The sequence below is a fragment of the Ornithorhynchus anatinus genome, chromosome 1 (genome assembly GCF_004115215.2).
Source record: "Ornithorhynchus anatinus isolate Pmale09 chromosome 1, mOrnAna1.pri.v4, whole genome shotgun sequence".
NCBI lineage: Eukaryota > Metazoa > Chordata > Mammalia > Monotremata > Ornithorhynchidae > Ornithorhynchus > Ornithorhynchus anatinus.
The window spans coordinates 51445657-51468464 of NC_041728.1; the positions used below are offsets into that span (position 1 = coordinate 51445657).

Here is a 22808-nt window from a genome sequence, read left to right on the forward strand (position 1 = left end):
GATTTAGAACAGTTCACTCTCCTGACTATTGGGATGGGGTTTATATTCCATGTGAGGTTTAGATGAGTTTCAGAAGAGAGAAAAGAAAATTCTTGCACATCCTCTTAAAGGTGTGATTCTCAATGAAATCTGGGAAACAACATCTGCTGTACCTTATGAAAACGGTAGTATAGTCTGTGCTCAAAACCAGCTTGATATTTTTCAGAGACTTAATTAACCTGCCTCCTCCGGGAGCGCCCCATCCAGGAGAGCTGCACTCTCAGACATCAGCAAAAGTCGACCAACAGGAGAGTGAGGAGGGCTAGATGAAAAGATGCCAGCCGCAGCAAAGGTATGAAACGAGGAAAGGGTTTGGGGATGGGATGAATAAGCTCTGGAGCTATTTCCAAAGGGAAGAGTCATCTCGGCAATTGTCAGAAGTCGGGGGATGCTTACAGGCACGTCCTGCAGGTTGGAACAACATTTTATCTCTAGGCATGATAATCCCTAAAATTGAAAGCCAGAAAGTCATGCAAGCCCCACACGTTCAGGGCAGTGAGAGATTCACTGAATCGTCCTGGGGGATATTTGACAAAGGATGCCCGGCTAATTGTAGATCCCTCTACATCTATAGATGTAAACACTAACGAAGGGATTTTCTATTTCACCACAGGATTACAGCCTGAATTCAAAACTTCCAATAGGCTCAGCCTCTCCAAGAATATTGGAAGAATGATGAATGCAGTGAGAGGTGTCCTTCGTTTGGGATCATGCGGCAAGAGATAGATAAAGGGAAAACTCTTTTAGGTTTTGAACTAATCCCCAGTGCCATATCCTCGGTCTTTATGGCCAGGACGATGGAGGGGAAAAAATAGTTTTCTTTATGCAAACAATTTTCTGCTTTGATTTACCTACCTAAGGTCTTTTTGGCCTGAGAAGATACTTTGGGGTTAAAAAAGGAGAATTTTGCTTTAGGCAAAAACTCTCCTGCTTTTTGCTCTAAGGACTTAAAGGCTTTCAAAGAAAATACTTAAGGAGAGAAAAGAGATTTGCTATATCCTGAAGGATCTCTTGTGCAGTAGTCCATCTCATGTCTTCAAGGTCTTTTAGTGGAGAAGAGAGTGAATAGTTGAGAGGCCAGAGGAGAAATCTGCCTCACGCAAAAATTCTTCAGATTTCATTTCCCTACTGACGGTCTTCAAGGCCTTTGAAAGAATATTTGAGGGGAAAAGGGAGAAATTTGTTTCATGCCAATAATCTCCAGGTTTAATTTCTCTACTGAATGTCTCTGATGCCTTGCGAGAACATGAGCTGTGCCAAAGGAGAAATTTGCTTCAAGCAAATAATCTCCAGTTTTACTTCTCTATCGAAGGTCTTCAAGGCCACAAAAAGAGAATATTGGAGGAGAAAAAGAGGAAATTTGCAATTTCCTGCTTTGTTTTCTCTAAGGTCTTCAAGGCCTGAAAGGACATTTGTATGGGGTTAAAAAAAAAGTAGAATTTTGCTTCATGCAAAAACTCTCCTGCGTGTTTGCCCACCTGAGGTCTTCAAGTCCTCAAAAGAGAATATGTGAGTGACAAGAGGATAAATTGACTTCTTGCAGATATAACTCCTGTTCCTTACTCCACCTCGGGCCTTCAAGGCCCTTTCCCTGAGAATGAATGAGAGCATACTTAAGGTGTCAAAGGGGAAATGTGTTTCATATAAAAATCTCCACCTTGTACTTCTCCACCTAAACTCTTCAGGGCCAGAAAAGAGAACATTTAAGGTCAAAAAGGAGAAAATTGCTCCATGTAAACAATCTCCAACTTTGCTTTCTCTACCTAAGGTATTGAATGCCGAAAGAGGGTATTTGAAGTGAAAAAAGAAGTTGGTTTCATTGACGCAGTCCCCAGTTTATGTTTCTCTGAAGTCTTCAAGGCCTCAGAAGAGACTATTTCCAGTGAAAAAGGAGAAATTTGCTTTATGCAACAATATCCTGCTTCCGATTTTCTAAGGAAATTATTTGACACCTGAAAATATATGGCTTTAAAAAGGAGAATTTTGCTTTATGGAAAAAACATTCTGCATATTTGTCTACATTAGGTCTACAAAGCCTTCAGAGATAACATATGAAGTGAAAAATGATCAGATTGCTTCATGCAGACAGTCTCCAGCTTTGATTTCTGTAAGGTCTTAAAGGCCTTGCAAGAAAGTGATTGAGGTGAAAGGGGAGAAATTAGCTTCTAGTAGATAGATCTCCCATTCATTAAACCACTTCAGGCCTTCAAGGCTTTTTAACGGAGAATGAATAGAGAATATTTGAGGTGCAAAAGGAGAAATTTGCTTCATGCAAACCCTCTCCAGATTTTATTTCTCTATCTGAGGTCTTCTGGACCTTAAAAGAAAAGGCTTGAGGTGAAAAAGGAGAAATTTGCTTCATGTGAACAAACTCTAGTTTTTTGTTTGTCTAAGGTCTTCAGGGCCTCCGATGAGAACATTTAAGGTCAAAAGGGAAAATTAGCTTTCTACAAACAGTCTCCTGCTTTCTTTCCCTAACTAAGGTCTTCAAGGCCTGAAAAGATAGTAGTGGGTATTAAAAAAGGAGAATTTTGCTTCATGCAAAAACTGTCCTGTTCATTGTTCAACCCAAGGTCTTTAAGGCCATAGAAGAGAATACATATGAGATGATAAAGGATGAATTTGCTTCATGCAAACAATCTCCAGATTTTCTGTCTCTAAAAAGTCTTCAAGGCCTTAAGAGAGACTATTTTAGGTGAAAGGGGGAGGAATTTGCTTCAGGCAGATACACTTCCTGTGCATTACTCCATCTCAGGTCTTCAAGGCCTTTTAATTGAGAATGAACAGAGAACATGTGAGGTGGAAAAGGAGAGATTTGCTTCATGCAAAGTCTCCAGATTTTATGCCTCTATACAAGGTCTCCAAGAGACTATTTTAGCTGAAAAAAGGGAGAAATGTGCTTCATGCAAATACATTTCCTGTGCATTACTCCACCACAGCCCTTCAAGGCCTTTTAATTGAGAATGAATTGAGAATATTTGAGGTGAAGGAGAAATTTGCTTCATGTAAACCATCTCCAGCTTCTGTTTCTCTACCTAAGGTCTTCAAGGCCAGAAAAGAGAATATTTGAAGTGTAAAAGGAGAGATATGCTTCATGTAAACCCTCTGCACCTTTGATTTCTCTTCTGAAGGTCTTCAAGGCCCTCAAAAGAGAATATTTGAGGTGGAAAAAGGAGAAATTTGCTTCATGCAAACAATCTCCAGCTTTTCAGCTTTTTTCTAAGGTGTTCAAGGCCATAAGAGAGAACAGTTACGGTGAAAATGGAGAAATTTGATTTATGCATACAATCTCCCAGGTCTTCAAGGCCTCGAAAGAAAATGTTTTAAGGCTTAAAAGGAGAAATTTGCTTCATGCAAACAATCTCCTAAATTTTACTTCCCTAAGATCTTCAAGGCCTCAAAAGAGAATACTGCAAGTGAAAATGGAGAAATATGCTTCATGCAAAACCATCTCCTACTTTTATTTCTCTCCCTAAGGTCTTCAAGACCTGAAAATAAATTATTTGAAGTTTAAAAGGAGAAATTTGCTTCATGTAAGCCACTTCCCACTTTCATTTCTCTACCTAAGGTCTCTAAGACCTGAAAAGAGAATATTTGTGTTGAAAAAGGACATGTTTTCTTCATGTGAGCCATCTCCTGCTTTTGTTTCTCTACCTATGGGCCAGAAAGAATAATATATAGGGTTAAATTGGGAAAAAATTGCCATTTGCCTTTTATAAAAACTCACCTCATTTTTCTACCTAAAGTCTTCAAGACCTGAAGAGAAAATGTGTGAGTTGGAGAAAGAGAAACTTGCCTCACGCAGAAACATCTCCTGTGCATTACTCCACCTGAGACCTTCAAGGCCTTTTAAAAGACAATGAAGAGAGAATATTGGTAGTGAAAGGAGAAATTTGCTTCAAGCAATCTTCAGCTATTCTATCTCTACCTAAGGTCGGTCTTCAAGACTTGAAAAGGGAATGTTTGTGTTGAAAAAGGAGTTTCCTTGATGCAATCTCCTGCTATTATTTCTCTACCTAAAGTCTTCAAGGCCTTCAAAGAGGCTACTTGCAGGGGGAGAAAGGAGAAATTTGCTTCATGCAGATATACTACCCGTGCATTACTCCACCTCAGGCCTTCAAACCCTTTAAACTGAGAATGAATAGAGAGTATCTGAGGTGCAAAAGGAGGAATTTGTTTTATTGCAAACCATCTCCTGCATTTCCTTCTCTTTGTAAGGTCTACAAGGCCTCCAAAGGGAATATTTGAGGTGAAAAATGAGAATTTTGCTTCGTGCAAAAAATCACCAGCTTTTACATCTTTATCTAAGGTGTTCAAAGCCATAAAAGAGAACATATGCCGTGAAATTGGAGAAATTTGCTTCATTTATACAATTACTCCAAGGTCTAGAAGGCCTCAAAGGAAAACATTTGGGGTTTAAAAGGAGAAACTTGCTTCATGCAAACCATCTCCTGCTTTCCTAAAATCTTCAAGACCTGAAAAGAGAATATTTGAGGTTTAAAAGAAGAAATTTGCTTCATGTAATCAATCTCCCACTTTCATTTTTCCACCTAAGGTCTTCACTACTTAAAAACAGAATATTTGTGTTGAAAAAGGACAAGTTTTCCTCATGCAAACAATCAGCTGCTTCTGTTTCTCCTCCAAAGGACCAGAAAAGCAATAGATGGGGTTAATAAGGGAGAAATTTGCTTCATGCAAACACTCTCCTACTGATCCCTCTAAGGTCTTCAAAGACCTGAAGAGAAAAATATATGAACTGATAAAGGAGACATTTGTTTCATGAATAAACACCTCCTGTGCATTAGTCCATTTCTGGTCTTCAAGGCCTTTGATTAAAGAGTGGATACAGAAAATCTCAGATGAAAAAGGTGGAATTTGCTTCATGTATACTATCTCTTGCTTTTATTTCTCTACCCTGAGGCCTTCAAGGCCAGAAAAGAATATATGGGTTGAAAAAGAGAAATTTGCTTCATCTGGACAAATCTCCTTTGCTTTATGCCGCCTCTCACTTTTAAGGTGTTTTCAATTGAGAATGAATGTAGAATATCCAATGAGCAAGAGAAATAATTTCCTTCATGGAAGAAAATATCCCACTTCTCTACCGACAGTTTTCAGAGCCTGGAAAGAGAATATACATGAGCTGGAAAAGGACAAGTTTCGCTTCATGCAAACAATTTTACTGTTTGTTACTCCACCTAAGGACTTCAGGGCCTTTAGTTGAGAATTGAGAGAGAACATGCAAGGTGGAAAAGAAGTGTACTCCATGCAAACAGTGCCCTGCTTTTCAAGGCATGATAAGAGAATAAACGAGATTGAAAAAGGAGAAATTTGCTTTATGCAAAAACTCACCTGATCATTTTTCTACCTTAGGGTCTTCAAGGCCTGAAGAGAAAATATATGTGCTAGAAAAGGAGAAACGTGCTTCCATACAAACACATCTCCTGTGCATTAGTTCACCTCAGGCTTCAAGGCATTTTACTGAGAGTGGGTCAAGATTAATTGAGGTGAAAAAGGAGAAATTCGCTTCATGCAAACAACCTTCTCCTTTTATTTCTCTACTGCAGGTCTTCAAGGCCTGAAAATAGAATATCTGAAGTGGAGAAAGGGAAATTTTCTTAATGCAAAACCTCTCCCATAAATGAGTCCACATAAGATCTACAAGACCTAAAGAGAAAATATAGGAGCTGGAGAAAAGGAGAAATTTTCTTCTCACTCAAACGACTGCTGGACATAAATCTACCTGCAGCATTCAAAGCCCTTTAATAGGGAATGAATCAGGTATATTTGAGGTGGAAAAGGAGAAATTTGCTTCATGCAAACTATCTTCTACTTTTGTTTCTCTAACTCAGGCCTTTGTGACACTCAGGCCTTTGTGACCTTTTAATTGAAAATCAAGATAGCGAATTGAGATTATTGGAAGCAAAAAAAAAGAAATTTCCATCAAGCAAAATATCTCCAGCTTTAATTTCATTGCCACAAGGTCTTCAATGCCTGAAAAGAGAATATCTCAAGTGAAAAAGGAGAAATTTGCTTCACGCAAAGTTATCCTGTTAATTTGTCTACCTAAAGTCTTAAAGACCCAAAGACAAAATATATGAGCTGGAAAAGGAGAAATTTGCTTCATGTTAAAAAAAACTCCTGCTTTTCTCTATCTAAGGTCTTCAAGGCCTGATGAGAGAATATCTTAGGTAGAAAGGGAGAAATTTGCTTCTTGCAAATTTCATATGCTTGAATTTCTCTAAACTCTTTTAAGACCTGCATAGACAATATATGAGGGTGAAAAGAGTAATTTGCTTCATGAAAAAAAAAATTCCTGCTGATTTCTCTACCTATGGCCTCTAAGGCACTTGTAAAGAGAACTAAGGCCTGCAAAGAGAACATTCGATGTACCAAAGATGAAATTTGCTTCAAGCAAATAATCTCCAGTTTTCTCTACCGAAGGTCTTCAAGGCCACAAAAGAGAATATTGGAGGTAAAAAAGAGGAAATTTATTTTATACACAAAAGTCTCTTGCTTTATTTTCTATACCTTGGGTCTTCAAGAGAGAATATTTGAGGGGCAAAAGGAGATATTGCCTTCTTACAGCTACATCTCCTGTTCATTACTCCACCTCAGGCCTTCAAGGCCCTTTCCCTGAGAATATTGAAGAGAAACTATTGATGTGTTAAAGGGGAAATTTGCTTCATGCAAAAATCTCCAGCTGTATTCTCTACCTAAGGTCTTCAAGGCCAGAAGAGAGAACATTTTAGGTCAAAAAGGAGAAAATTGCTTCATGTAAACAATCTCTAGCTTTACTTTCTCTACTTAAGGTCTTCCAGGCCTCAAGAGTGGGTATTTGAGTTGAAAAAGGAGATATTTAGTTTCAAGGACATAATGTCCAGTTTATGTTTCTCTAAGGTCTTCAAGGCCTCAAAAGAGGCTATTTCCAATGAAAAAGGAGAAATTTGTTTTATGCAAACAATATCCTGATTTCAGTTTTCCAAAGAAATTCTTCGAGACCTGAAAGTATATGGCATTTAAAAGGGAGAGTTTTGCTTCCTGGAAACACTGTCCCATTTATTTGTCTAAAGTAGGTCTACAAGGCCTTCAGAGATAGCATATGAAGTGAAAAATGATCAATTTGTTTCATGCAAACCATCTCCAGCTTTGATTTCTGTAAGGTCTTAAAGGCCTTGCAAGATAGTGATTCAGGTGAAAGGAGAGAAATTAGCTTCATGTAGTAGATACATCTCCCATTCATTAAGCCACTTCAGGCCTTCAAGGCTTTTTAGCGGAGAATGAATAGAGAATATTTGAGGTGCAAAAGGAGAAATTTGCTTCATGCAAACCCTCTCCAGCTTTTATTTCCTCTATCTGAAGTCCTCTGGACCTTAAAAGAAAAGGCTTGAGGTGGAAAAGGAGAAATTAACTCTAGTTTTTTGTTTGTCTAAGGTCTTCAGGGCCTCCAATGAGAACATTTACGGTCAAAAGGGAGAAATTAGCTTTATACAGTCTCCTTTTTTTTCCCTTAAGGTCTTCAAGGCCTGAAAAGATAGTATTAAAAAAAGGAGAATTTTGCTTCATGCAAAAACTGTCCTGTTCATTGTTCAACCCAAGGTCTTTAAGGCTATAGAAGAGAATACATAGATGATAAAAGATGAATTTGCTTCATGCAAACAATCTCCAGCTTTTATACCTCTATAAAAGGTCTTCAAGGCCTTGAGAGACTATTTTAGGTGAAAGAAGGGAGGAATTTGCTTCATGCAGATACACTTCCTGTGCATTACTCCACCTCAGGCCTTCAAGGCCTTTTAATTGGAATGAACAGAGAATATTTGAGGTGGAAAAGGAGAGATTTGCTTCATGCAATTAATCTCCAGATTTGACAACTCAATAAAAGGTCTTCAAGGCCTTGAGAGACTATTTTAGGTGAAAGAAGGGAGGAATTTGCTTCATGCAGATATACTTCCCGTGCATTACTTCACCTTAGGCCTTCAAGGCCTTTTAATTGAGAATGAACAGAGAATATTTGAGGTGGAAAAGGAGAAATTTGCTTCATGCAAACAATCTCCAGCTTTTAGGCCTTTTTCTAACATGTTCAAGGCCATAAAACAGAACAGTTGTGTTGAAAATGGAGAAATTGGCTTTATGCATACAGTCTTCATATATATGTCTCTAACAGCCTTGAAAAGAAAATACTGAAAGTTTTAAAGGAGAAATTTGCTTCATGAAAATCTCCTGCTTCATTTTCTCTACGTCAGGTCTAGAAGACTTTAGAAGAGACTATTTTAGGTGGAAAAGGAGAAATGTGCTTCCTGCAAAGGTCTTCAAGGCCTCAAAAAGAATATTGCCAGTGAAAATGGAGAAATATGCTTCATGCAAAACAATCTCCTACTTTTATTTCTCCCCCCTGAAGTCTTCAAGACCTAAAGAGAGAATATTTGAGGATTAAAAGTAGAAAGAAATTTGCTTCATGTAAGCCACCTCCCTCTTTCATTTCTCTAGGGTGAAAAAGGGAAAAATTTTCCATTTGCCTCTTAGCAAAGCTCACCTCATCATTTTCTACCCAAGGTGGTGAAAAGGAGAAATTTGCTTCATGCAAACAATGTTCAGCTTTTATATCCCTACCTAAGGTCTTCAAGACCTTGAAAGAGGCTATTTCCAGGGGGAAAAAAAAGAGAAATGTGCTTCATGCAGTTACACTTCTTGTGCATTACTCCACCTCAGGCCTTCAAGGCCATTTAATTGAGAATCAATAGAGAGTATCTGAGGTGCAAAAGGAGGGATTTGTTTTATTGCAAAGCATCTCCTGCTTTTCCCTCTTTGGAAGGTCTTCAAGGCCTCCATAGGGAATATTTATGGTGAAAAATGAGAATTTTGCTTCATGCAAACAATCACCAGCTTTTACTTCATCTGAGATGTTCAAGGCCATAAAAGAATATTAGCAGTGAAAATGGAGAAATTTGCTTCATACATACAATCTCAACATTTTATTCTTCAAAGTCTTCAAGACCTCAAAAGAAAACATTTGCAGCTATAAAGGAGAAACTGGCTTCATGCAAACCATCTCCCACTTTCATTTTTCTACCTAAGGTCTTCACAACTTAAAAACAGAATATTTGGGTTGAAAAAGGACATGCTTTCCTCATGCAATCTCCTGCTTCTGTTTCTCCTCCTAAGGGCCAGAAAAGCAATTTATGGGGTTAAAAAGGGAGAAATTTGCTTCATGCAAAACACTCTCCTACTGCTACCTCTAAGGTCTTCAAGACCTGAAGAGAAAATATATGAACTGATAAAGGAGACATTTGTTTAATGCATAAACACTTCCTGTGCATTAGTCCATTTCAGGTCTTCAAGGCCTTTGAATAAAGAGTGGATACAGAAAATTTCAGATGAAAAAGGTGGAATTTGCTTCATGTGCACTATCTCCCACTTTCATTTTTTTACCCTGAGGTCTTCAAGGCCAGAAGGGAGAATATTTGGGTTGAAAAAGAGAAATTGGCTTCACTGGAATAAATCTCCTTTGCGTTAGGCCACCTCTCACTTTTAAGGCGTTTTCAATTGAGAATGAATGTAGAATATCCAATGAGCAAGAGAAATAATTTCCTTCATGGAAGAAAATATCCCATTTACTTCTCTACCTATGGTTTTCAGGGCCTGGAAAGAGAATATACATGAGCTGGAAAAGACATTTTGCTTTATGCAAAAAAAGTTACCCTTGGTTTCTCCACCTAAAGCCTTTAGTTGAGAATCGAGAGAGAACATGCAAGGTGGAAAAGGAGAAACGTACTCCATGCAAACAATGCCCTCCTTTTCAAGGCATGAAAAGAGAATAGAGGAGATTGAAAAAGGAGAAATTTGCTTTATACAAAAACTCACCTGATCATTTTTCTACCTTAGGGTCTTCAAAGCCTGAAGGGAAAATATATGAGCTGGAAAAGGAGAAATGTGCTTCCATACTGACATCTCCTGTGTGTTAGTTCACCTCAGGCCTTCAAGGTTGTTTTATTGAGAGTGGACCAAGATTAACTGAGGTTAAAAAGGAGGTTTGCTTCACGCAAACCACCTTCTCCTTTTATTTCTCTACTGCAGGTCTTCAAGGCCTGAAAAGAGAATATCTGAAGTAGAGAAAGAGAAACTTGCTTTATGCAAAAACTCTCCCATTAGTGAGTTCACATAAGATCTACAAGACCTAAAGAGAAAATATAGGAGCTGGAGAAGTAGAAATTTTCTTCACACACAGATGTCTCCTGAACATAAATCTACCTTGCAGACTTCAAGGCCTTTTAATAAGTAATGAATAAGGTATATTTGAGGTGGAAAAGGAGAAATTTGCTTCATGCAAAAATTATCCTGTTAATTTATCTAAGGTCTTCTAGACCTGAAGACAAAAATATATAAGCTGGAAAAGGAGAAATATGCTTCATGCAAAACCCCCCTGCTTTTCTCTAAGGTCTTATAGGACTGAAAAGAGAATATTTGAGGTAGAAAAGGAGAAATTTGCTTCATGCAAAAAATCTCCATGCTTGAATTTGTCTAACGTAATCTCTTTTAAGACCAGCATAGAAAATATGAGGTGGGAAAGGAGTTATTTGCTTGATGCAACAACAACAACAAAAACCTCCTGCTTATTTCTGTACCCAGGGCCACCAAGGCCTGCAATGGCAACATTTGAGGAGTTAAAGGAGATATGATTCACATACAAATTTACTTTTTTTTTAAACCTCATCCTTCAAGTCCTGAATTTTTTGACAGAGAAAACGTAATATTCTTGGAGTAAAAAGGAGAAATTTTCTTCCTGCCAAATTATCCCCTTTATTTTGCCACCAAAAGTTTTGCCTTCCATAGCCTTTCAATTAGGAGAGAAAATAAAATATTTGGGACCAAAGAAAAAGGTAAAATTTTCATGCACACAAACCTCCTGCTTCTCACATCACCTCAGGCCTTTAAGGCCCTTCAATTTAGAGCTGAGATGACGAAGAAGGAATGTGCTTCTTCCCAAGAAGTCTGCCATTTATTTCTCTTCTTTAGTTTCTAGGCCTTTTACTGATAGTGGAGATGGACTAACTGGAGTTTAAAAAAGAGAAATTAGATTCATATACATTCTAACTGGCTCCATGCAAGTATCTAACTGTGCATCCTGTAGGGTGCACCCCTGGCCTTTATGGCTTGGGCTGTTGCAGAGAGCACAGACGTAGGAATGGGGGTGAAGAGCTTCATGCTCATTCCCCCCAAATAATCCCTGAAAGAGTTTTCACTTTGTCCTTCCCCTCTGCCTGCTCTTCCTTCGCAACCTGGGACCAAGTCAACAAACCACTCTGTGGCACCTGTCCAGGTAGGAAGTTGGATGGTGAATGGGAGAGGGCCGGGTTTATGGTTTTTTGGAAAGCCAGTTACAGGTACTTTTGAGGCTTTGTCACTCCCTGTGTTCTGGAGGATGCTTAAAAAATTTATATTAAGACATGACTTGGGATTCTTTAAAACCACAAAACATTAGTTTCAACTTTATTGCCACAATTAAAATATCATTCAGACCTCTGTAAAAATGTTCGTTCATCCCATCAGCATTGCAGTTGGCTTCCCGTTGGGGTTGGCAACATTTACTGTCTGGGGTTGGCAACATTTACTGTCTGAGTCACCTAGGAAATCTCCTTGTCGGCTTGCTCTAATGTGCAGATGAATTGGTTTTTAGTTGGGATAAAGTGATTTTTTCACTCTGGTAGCAGTGCCTTGGCCATCATCCTTCCCTGAATTGAGCCTATTGGTCTGTAGCCTCCTCGGGGCCAGATTTTCCCATACTCACTCTTTTGCCTCTTCTCTAGATCCAGCATCCTAAAAGTTGATATGGTTTAGTGTGGAAATGATGGAGAACGAAATAGGTAAGCAGCAATTCCAGAGTATGTTTGTCTATATATGTGTGTCATATACTTGTTATAAAGAAAGAGTACCTATCAGTTCAACTATTGGGATTCCATTTCTTCTGGTTGATTTTTTCCCTTTTCCATTTGGTGTGTGTGGTATAATATCACACAAACCATATCAGGCTCTAGTTCTCATTGCCCAAACATTAACCAAGCTTTATGAAGGAGAAAAAGAGTTATAAAAATGAAGCTGATTTTAACTCCTGAATCTAAGTAGTAGACATATGTGGAGGTGCACAATAGAGAATGGAACCGCATTTTCTCTCTCCCTGCAGGGTCAGCAAGCACTAACCAAGAAAGGCTCCATTTCCTCCGAGTGTTCACCTCCAGAAGAATAGAGAATGAAGGAAAACCAGATGATCGTTGGTTTGGAGAAAATCCGGCTACCGGTTAAGAGAAAACTGTTCTGGATCCAAGATTCAGTCTCGAATCTCTGGTCCAGGATATTAGAGGGTGATAAAATAAAATTTGAGGTGGAGGAGGAGAGGTTTTGCATCAGCCAAATTCTTGTAAAACCTAGCTTCATGTAAAACAGCCTCTCCTTAGGTGATCTCCTGCCTTGGGTTCTTGGGTTTTCAAGGCCCAGGAGCAAGTAGGGGGAAAAGTAGCTTCAGGCAAAAAGCTCCCCCTTTGATACATCAACTCCTATCCTGGCTACTCTGGCTTTGTGGTGGGGTAGTAGGGAGGGAGCCCCAAAGAAACTGTGCAGGGGCAAATGGGAGATTCCTTGCAGAATCTCCTGAAAAACATGGTCCAGCTGTCCAAGAAATCCCCAGTTGGCCTTTATGGCTGCACTTCTAGATGAAGAAATTATCCTCTTAGACAATCTGGGATATTTCAATAGTGAGCCTTCTGAGTTTGAGAGGTTAGAGCTGCTCCCACTGGACCATGTAGGCTCATTTTCCATGTTCATAAATTTTCCAATTTGATAGGGAAATACCTTTCATAATTCTATAGTGTTATGTCAGGACTACAATTTCAAACCTATATGACAAAACCACAACGGAGAGAACTCCTTGTCCTTCCAAAAATCCTGGTTGACCAACTCAGCGTTCAATGGAATGGTATTTCTCTCACTCAACTCATATAAAACTGAAAGATTTATGCAGTCCATCACACCAGCATTTCAACAGTCAATAAAATAGCTAAAATAAAAAGAAACATAAAACTAAGGGTTGCACAATACAATAAAATAGTTTAAAATAAAAGTTAATACTAAAATAATTAACATATAAAATGACATATAAATGCATACAACAGTCATTCCATTGAATGTAGATGTCTGGGATATCTTAGGATCAAAACAAATGCCATGCATTTGAAGGCCAAAATTGGAGAGGTTTCTCTCTCTGTCTTTTCTAACGTGATTAGATGAATGGCTTTATGGCCGCAAACTGATTATAGCACTATAGACCCACCCAAAAACTTCAAGGGAGAATTCAGTCCAATTTCCAAGCAATTTTACTTCATAGGCTTTGTTTTAAAAATGTCTGTCACAGAGTATTTTTTTCTCAAGGTTTTGAATCTGTACAGATTTGGGGGGCTGCTACTCCCGCTGGATCTTGTCTGTCTGTGGTAGACACTGGTAGGAGCAGAGGTAAGTGCCGGGGAGCTCAACGGTTGAAACGTACTAATTCCCGTGAAGGTGGGTTTGAGGGATATCCTCAGGGTGGCCCTGGGTGCTGGCAAGTGTCACCATAAAGAATGTCAGTACATTTATAGCTGCCTTAGCTTTTCCTTTTCCAAATCTGCTGGTAGGATCTTTGTTCCCCACATCCAGCAAGGAAAGAATCAGTGTTCCCACATCCAGGGGAAAAAATGAAGTGAAGGTGCAGCAGGCGGACTAAGAAGGAGAATTTACGCGACGCAATCCTGTCTGCTGTCAGAGAGAGAGCTTCTGTCCCTGCGGCCCCTTACAACAGTTGGGGGTGGGGGACAGGGGGAAGCAGGGGCAGCCCGGTGAGAGGGGACCAGGGAAGGAGGGAGGTGAGGGACCAGACCTGAGGAGGTGGGGACGGAGGGTCTAAGTCCATGGCGGCACTGCCACTAGGTGCCCCCTGACCCTCAGTGGGAAACCCACTGCAGGGGGGATGGTGGCAGTGCAGGGGAGGGAGTGGCAGGGAGGAGGGTGTTTCCAGGGACCCCTTCTCTCACTTTTGCCCTCCCCTCGCCTCCCTTCCTTTTTCTCCAGCCACTTCCATTTCTATTCCTTCCCTTTCTTCCCTAAAAGTCAAAAACATTGCTTCCACAGTACCCCATCGTTTGAGAACCAGAGCTCTCCAGCCGAGCCAGCTCCAACTTCCTCCTGGACCCTCCACTGCCCAAGGGAAACCATCCTGAAGACTTCCTGACTCCACTTCAACCCCACACAACCCAAAGTCCCAAGTCTCAGGAGGGAAGGCCATTCTGAAGCTCTCCTGACTCCACGCCAGCCCTGCACAACCTCAGCCCCAAGCCTCAGGAGAGAAACCATCCTGAAGCCTTCCTGATTCCACCGCAACCCCACACAATCCCAGACCCAAGCCTCAGGATGTCTTCTGGGGCCTGGGGTTATCTCTGACCCCCCACAAGATCCACCCTTCTCCCTGCCAGATAGTCCAAGAAATGCTTTTCTTCCCCAAAAAACTGTGTTGATGAATAAAAGTTGTTTAAATCCCATCTTACACCTTATGGTCTTCCTTTGTTTGTGGATTGGGTCTTTGGTTCAAAGAGATGGTGTTTGCACAGGATAACCAAGGGAGATGTTCTGGGCTCATGACTTAAATCTCATTTTGCAAAGGAAAGTGAAGATGACAGCCCTGCCTGAGGGCTTTATAGTGAACAGATAGATGGGAACTCCTCAGCTAGCCAAAGGTGTGACAGTTCTGTGGGGAAAGTGGAAGGGTGATTTACGGCTTTACATGTAAGGAAGAGGGGACAAGTTTTTTTTTCCCTCTCTACCAGCTCCCAGGTGTGCTCCAGATCCAGTCTAAACTTTTCAAGGTATAGTTTGTAGTGTGAATAGCTTCCTGGGATTAATGGGCCAAGGATAAAAAAAGAAATAATCATCTTTGTAGTATCTACTGGCTTCTTAACCACCTTTTCACTTTTCCCCCATTACACATCCCTAGCCCTCCCCAAATACATATGCCTACTCCCTTTTCCTGAACCGCTCCTTAACACGCAAACACATCCCTTTGCTCTCCCCTTAGGGGCCACACTTCTTCACATAAAATCCTGGAACTTTCTTCCCATACTGCACACTACTCATCACACATCCCCACACATATTCCTACCACTTCCCAGTCCGGCTTAGACACACACAACCATTCACCATTGGAGCTGGTGAAGAGGAGCAGAACTTGGTAGAGCAGACTTAGCTGCCAACTTAGCTGCCAACACCAGCAGGTCTCAGGAGTTGCTCCTGGGCCTAGACCTGCTTTCTTTATTTACTGTGGCAAAAACTGTAATTGTTCTTTATTAATCAAGCCTTATTCCTCTACTTCCAAGTATCCCCACTGGTACTCTTAGCTCCATTCAAAATTTAGGGATCTATAGAATAGCCACAAAAAATTAAATCCTTACTCATATTGTGGAAACAGTCATAGTGCTTTTTTTTAAAAAAAATGAGCCTATGAATGTTATGTGACTACTGTATGACAGTAAAATACTTCAGACAGTGTATTTAATTGTTTTTAATGAAGAGAAATAATTCATTATAAGGTTCCCCTACCCCCACCAAGGATTTCAGAACCCAGGCTTGCAGGAAAACATTAAGAATTGTGTCAGTATTCTGATATTCCTATTAAACATCAGAATAATCATTGCTCACTACTGGACATTCACCTTGTGACTACTTGCTTTTCTTGTAGAAAGCTTTATGATGTATGATCAAGACTGGGCTCTCAGTTCCAAGGTAACATGAATGGTGAGACCACACCTATGAGGATCTGTATTTGAGAGAGACTACTGTACATTTTATGCATAAAAACACAGTCAGATGTTTCATCTGGTCCCATTACCCGGGAGGGACATTGCTCCAACACTACTGGTTAGATGTGGGAAAGGTATATCCTCCTGCCAGCTGTTTAGGCAACAAAATACCTCAAACTATACTCCATCACTTCCCCTAATTTAATAATAGTAATAATTTTAATTATGGTCTCTGTTAAGCACATGCTATGTACCAAGCACTGTTCTAAGCACTTGGGTTGATACAAAGGAATCAGGTTGGACACAGTCCCTGTCCAGAGATGGGACTCACAGTCTTAATCACCATTTGACAGATGAGGGAACTGAAATACAGAGAAGTTAAGTGACTTGCCCAAGGCCACCCAGCAGACAGACTGCAGATCAGGGATTAAAACCTGTGTCCTCGGACTCCGAAGCCTGTCCTCTTGCTGCTAAGTCTTGCTTTTTCACCACTTAAATTTCATGTCTGTCTCCCCCGCTGTAAGGGTAGAGATCACATTTTATCGACTTTATTGTAGCCTTCCAAATACTTACTAATGTGCTTAAAGGTTATAAATCCAGTTGCCGAGGTGACCCATAAGGGAAACGAATGGGGGCAAGGAAAATTGAGTCCAGGGCAGAAAAAAGCCCATTTCATTCATGTTTTTTTAAAATACGATCATTGGTTTGATTAAAGTATTCATTGCAGAAATCTCCTAAAACTGTCTTCAGTGGAATACTGATGAATAGGTTTCAACATCTGCAATATATTAGCAATTTTTAGGGGTTATTTGTGATACCTAAAGACAAAATTAATCGGATTTAAAAGAATAAGTAGGAAATTATTTTCTCTTTTTCCAGTTGTAGTACTATGTGGGGAAGGGGAATATACTAGTCAGAGGGGCAGTGTTGGCTCTGCCCATTAGGTCACCGAGGCACCGACCTGACCTCTTGGTGACTCCTCGGGTCACTCGGGCACCGACCTCATCTGTTGCTGACCCATTTGGTTACTGAGCCATTGACTGGCCAGCCAGGAGGTTTCAGTGAAGGGCGAGCAGTACTCCCAGCAGGAGGCAGGAGCAGAGAGCACAGGGAAGAGAAAGGGAAAGGGGCTTTGTCACTAAAAGGAATCAGAGGAAAAGAATAAGTTCTAGTAGTATGTAAATGAAGAAATTATGTCAGAGAAACAACAACAAAAAAATACTAGCTTGATCATTGTACCCACTCTCCTTGAGGAATTTGACGGGATTTGCCTTTCAATAAAGCCAGCTGGGTTTTCAATCATTATGTGGCTATGTTTCACTCCTGGAACCCCAAAATGATGTCTGAAAGGGATCCAAAGTTTAGCGCTTTTCTTCAAAATTTACTCTGCCTGCTCAGGGTCCTGGAAGTGTGAGGATAAAATATACGTAGAAAAATAAGGATCACATCTACCAATTCTTTTGTAGGGTACTCTCCCCCAAGTGGTAAGTACAGTGCCCTGCACAAAGTAAGCACCCAACTGAATGATTGATTGATGGATTGAATGAATGGAGATTCCCTTCAGTGAAGGAGCAGAAACTCCTGCCTTGGGCATTATAGGGCAAGAAATCCGTGGTTCTAACAGCGCAGGGTGAACTGTCTGAATGGTGTCAATCCAATGCAGGGCTGCCCACCAGGACCCGGGATTCCCTGGGTCCTCCAAGATTGGGAACCATATCTGTGGCCTTCTGGGAGTCAGTATCCACTAGCCATCAAACATAAGCCCTCAGATGGGCCTGCCTGTTGCCAAGTTCCTTGTTCCAGTTGTGGTGGGAGAGACAGAGCTCAGTAATAATAATAATGATGGCATTTAAGTGCTTATTATGTGCCACGCACTGTTCTAAGCGCTGGGGTAGATACAAGGTAATCAGCTTGTCCCACGTGGGTCTCACAGTCTTCAACCCCATTTTACAGATGAGGGTACCTGAGGCACAGAGAAGTGAAGTGACTTGCCCAAAGTCACACAGCTGATTGGTGGCAGAGCCAGGATTAGAACCCACAACCGCTAACTCCCAAGCCCATGCTCTTTCCACTATGCCACGCTGCTTCTCTTGCAGTAATAATATTATTAGCAATAATAATAATTATGGTATTTATTAAACATTTACTATCTACCAAACACTGTAAGGTAATCAGGTCGGACACAGTCCCTATCCCATATGGTGCTCATAGCCTTAATGAGGTAACTCAGGCATAGAGAAGTGAAGTGACTTGCCTGAAGTCAAACACCCGACAAGTGGTGGAGTCAGAATTAGAACCCAAGTCCTTCTGACTCCCAGGCCTGTGCTCTATCCACTAGGCCACCATCTAACGGCACCTTTAGGTAGGTTGGGGCAGTGGTACCATCCACAGTAAAAGTACTGGGAGTGCTCAATGGGGACCCCTCTGCTTGGCCTAAGGTCTTGGGTGGCTGTTTTAAATTTCTTATGCCAATTTGTTCCGAGAGCAAGAGCCTCATTCAGTTCCAAGAAGAGCCCAAGCCATACACTGCTACCCTTACTCAAGGATAAGGAATCCCCAATTAGCTCTTGCAGAGCCTTTTCAAATGAATCAGACATTTAAAGGTCATATGAGGGGATTTGAGTACACATTATTTAAAATGCTTTAGAGTTATCACTTTTATTAAGATGACAGTGACATTTAATAATCACTGGCCTTCAGATTTGCCAGAAGATCTTTATTAGGTCTAATATACCACAAGCAGAATTATGCAGTTATATGGAGGCAGTGTTTTCTCTTTAAAAGCCATTATAAATAGTTAATAATGGCACTCAATTGCTTAAAAGGATAAATAAATTTCCTCTCACAGTCTACTGAGGTCCAGGACTTTCCCTTAAAGTGTCTGATTATAATTTCCACCTTCACCTGTGATTGTAGGAGTTCGATGAAATTCTTCACACTTTGAAGAAAAAAGGGAGGGGGGGAAGAGATAGTGATTTAGATGAAGATTACTGGATTCACATCTGTCTTTCAAAGGAAACACTGTTGACTACACCCTTCTCCTGGAAATGTTATCCAATTTTGACTTCACTGCCACTGTCCTCTCTTGGTTCTCCTTTTATCTCTCTAGCTGCTCATTCTCAGTTTTTTTTTTTGTGGTCTAACCCCCTAACTGTGGGGGTCCCTCAAGGTTCAGTTCTGGGTCCCCTTCTACTCTCCATCTTCACTGATTCCCTTGGAGAATGCATTCACTTGCATGGCTTCAACCACCAACACAATGTACGTGATTCCCAAATCTACATCTTCAACCCTGATCTCTCTCCTTCTCTGCAGACTTGACTTTCCTCTGGCCTTCAGGACATCTCTACTTGGATGTCCAACAAACACTTCATACTTAACATGTCCAAAACGGAACTCTTCATCTATGCACGTAAACCCTGTCCTCTCCATGACTTTCCCAGCACTGTAATAATAATAATAATAATGGTATTTGTTAAGCACTTACTATGTGCCAAGCACTGTTCTAAGGGCTTAGAATCTAAGGGTAATAATAATGTTTGTATTGTTAAGTGCTTACTCTGTGCAGAGCACTGTTCTAAGTGCTGGGGTAGATACAGGGTAATCAGGTTGTCCCACGTGAGACTCACAGTTGATCCCCATTTTACAGATGAGGGAACTGAGGCACAGAGAAGTTAAGTGACTTACCCACAGTCACACAGCTGACAAGTGGCAGAGCCAGGATTCGAACCCATGAACTCTGACTTCCAAGCCCAAGCTCCACTGAGCCACACTGCTTAGATACAAAGTAATCAGGTTTTCCCATTTGGGACTCACAGTCTTAATCCCCATTTTACAGATGAGGTAACTGAGGCTCAGAGAAGTTAAGTGATTTGCCCAAGGTCACACAGACAAGTGGCAGAGCCAGGATTAGAACACATGTCCAGGATTAGAACCCACATAGTGGTGCTGTAAACAGCACCACTATCCTTCATGTCTCACAAGCCTGTAAACATGGTGTTATCTTCAACTCATTCCTCTCATTCAACCCACATATTCAATGTCACCATATCTTATTGGTTCAACCTTCACAATATTGCTAAAATCCACCCTTTCCTCTCCATCACAACTGCAACCGCATTAAATCCAAAGTCACCTGTGCTGGGCAGCAGCAGCACGGGAGAAAGTCAAGGGCAGAGACTCAAGTTCACTGCACGGAAGAAGGCAGTGGTAAACCACTTCCATATTTTTACCAAGAAAACTAAGGATACACTAATGGAACAATTGCAGATGGAGGTGTGGTGTTCTGGGAGAGATGTGTCCGTGGTATCACAATGGGTCGGAGACAACTTGACAGACTAAGACAAGACAGTCTATCCTACCTCCTTGCTGACCTCCCTGCCTCTCCTCACTTCAGGCAATCCTGGCAGCAGATGAAAGTATCATTTTTCTACAAAACCATTCAGATCATATTTCCCCACTCCTTAAGAGCCCTAGTGGTTGCCCATCCACTGCCGTGTCCAACAGAAACTCCTTACCACTGGCTTTAAAGCACTCAATCACCTTGCCTCCTCCTACCCTGGTTCCCTGATTTTCTACTACAACCCAGCCTGCACATTTTGTCCTTTAATGCCAACCTCCCCTTAAGATCGCACCTGGAGAGTTTCCAGTACTCTACCAGTCTCAGCTATGGGAGGGAGAGTCGGAGGCATACTCATTCCACTCCAAACTTGGTCAGTGACTAACGAGTGGAAGGTAATCTGCCACAAAACTCCCCTATGCTGGGCAGCAGCAGCATGGGAGAGAGTTGAGGGTGGAGAATTGTGTTCACTGTGGAGGAGGCGGCAACAGTAAACCACTTCCATAGTTTTACCAGGAAAACTCTATGGATAGAGTGTATCCACGGAGAGAGATGTGTCCACAGAGTCACTAAGGGTCAGAGATAATAATAATGTTGGTATTTGTTAAGTGCTTATTATGTGCAGAGCACTGTTCTAAGCGCTGGGGTAGATACAGGGTAATCAGGTTGTCCCATGTGAGGCTCAGTCTTAATCCTCATTTTACAGATGAGGTAACTGAGGCAGAGAGAAGTTAAATGACTTGCCTACAGTCACACAGCTGACAAGTGGCAGAGCCGGAATTTGAACCCATGACCTCTAACTCCCAAGCCCGGGCTCTTTCCACTGAGCCATGCTGCTACAGGATGACTTGGCAGCATAAGACAAGAATGCCAATCTTCTCACTGTACCTTGTTCTCATGTTTTCATCTAGCTAGCTGCTGACCCCTGACCCACATCCTGCCTTTGGCTTGGAATTCCCTCCCTCATGTCTGAGATTCATTCAATAGTATTTGAGCGCTTACTATGTGCAGAGCACTGTACTAAGCGCTTGGAATGTACAAATCGGCCACAGATAGGGACAGTCCCTGCCTTTTGACGGGCTTTCAGTCTAATCGGGGGAGACAGACAAGAACAACAGCAATAAATAGAATCAAGGGGAAGAACATTTCATTAAAACAATAGCAAATAAAGAGAATCAGGGTGATGTACATCTCATTAACAAAATAATTAGGGTAATGAAGATATATACAATGTATACAATTAGAGACCATCCACTCTCCCCACCTTCAAAGTCTTGTTGAAGGCACATCTACACCAGGAGGTCTTCCCCAACCAAGTCCTTATTTCCTCTTCTCCCACAACCTTCTGAGTCACCCTCACACTTGGATTTGGTCCCTTTAATCACCCCCACAACACTTATGTATGTGCCACAATTTATTTATATTAAAGCCCGTCTCCCTCCAGACTGTAAACTCGTTGTGGGCAGGGAAAGTGTCTACCGACCCTGTTGTATTGTGCCCTCCAAAGCACTTGGCACAGTGCTCTGCACAAAGTGTAAAATAAATACAATTAATTAAACCTGTTAAACCAGTTAATACCGTGTAGCTTTAACAGATAAATAAAACTCCTAAAAGTACCCCTGAATTTATTTTGGTCTGTGTTTCATGGACTAGATGAATAATTTAAAGTGGCATAATCCTGCTCTCCATCTACAAATTCTATGAATAAATTTTTTAGTTTGGTCTATCACTCAGAGACTTGGCAAGGATAAAAGTTCAGCTCCTGCAATTTCTAGGTGACTTGATGCCCGAAATTCTTATATAATTACGTCTCCTTCCTAAAGGAAAGAAGACTTGAACGAGGGTGTAAAAAGCAAAGTGCCTTCTGCACAGACACACTCCTGGGGGCAGTAGTTGCAATGCTGCTAAACTTTTGCCTCTTCTCTGCATGTGTTGCTTCTTCCCCTCCTCCTGCCTTATCACCACTGCTGCTCCACCCTTCCTGAGTTTTGAGAAGGGAAGAAGGGTGACAGGAAGGCTTTCCGGATACCATTGGGAGTGTCTGGAAGGGAAGAGCTGTTTTACGTGTCAGAAGCAGTTAAGAGCCAGGCGGCTGGAAGGAGGGGCCAGAAGAAAGGAAGAGAGAGGCTCTTTTGTCAAATCAGTGCCCAGGGTAAAAGACAACTTTGTCCTTTTTTGGATTAAAATATGAAACAACTCTCATTCATTCACTCAATCGTATTTATCGAGCGCTTCCTGGGTGCAAAGCACCGTACTAAACGCTTGGGAGACTACAACATAACAAACAGACACATTGTTGCCCACAACAATCTCTCTATCTAATCCCCAACTTCCTTTAGTGTGCTTGCCAGTATTATATCCCTCGAACTACCACTGATGATTCTATAGCATGAGAAGTAGTGTGGGTCAGTGGAAAGAGCACGGGCTTGGGAGTCAGAGGACGTGGGTTTAAATCCCGTCTCCACCACTTTTCTGCTGTGAGACCTTGGACAAGTCACTTCACTTTGCTGTGCCTCAGTTCCCTCATCTGTAAAATGGGGATTAAGACTGAGCCCCACGTGATACTATTTTATTACCTTGAATCAACCCCAGTGCTTAAAGCAGTGCTTGGCACATAGTAA

At 41.2% G+C, this 22808-nt stretch overlaps 1 long non-coding RNA gene across 1 annotated transcript; it reads left to right on the top strand.

The window, feature by feature from the left end:
• The first annotated feature begins 3036 nt into the window (after positions 1 to 3036).
• On the top strand, positions 3037 to 14602 carry LOC103168961. The gene is made up of 3 exons (XR_485585.4): positions 3037 to 11353; positions 11841 to 11897; positions 12215 to 14602. It is a non-coding gene; the product is annotated as an uncharacterized LOC103168961 (long non-coding RNA).
• The last annotated feature ends 8206 nt before the right edge of the window (positions 14603 to 22808 follow it).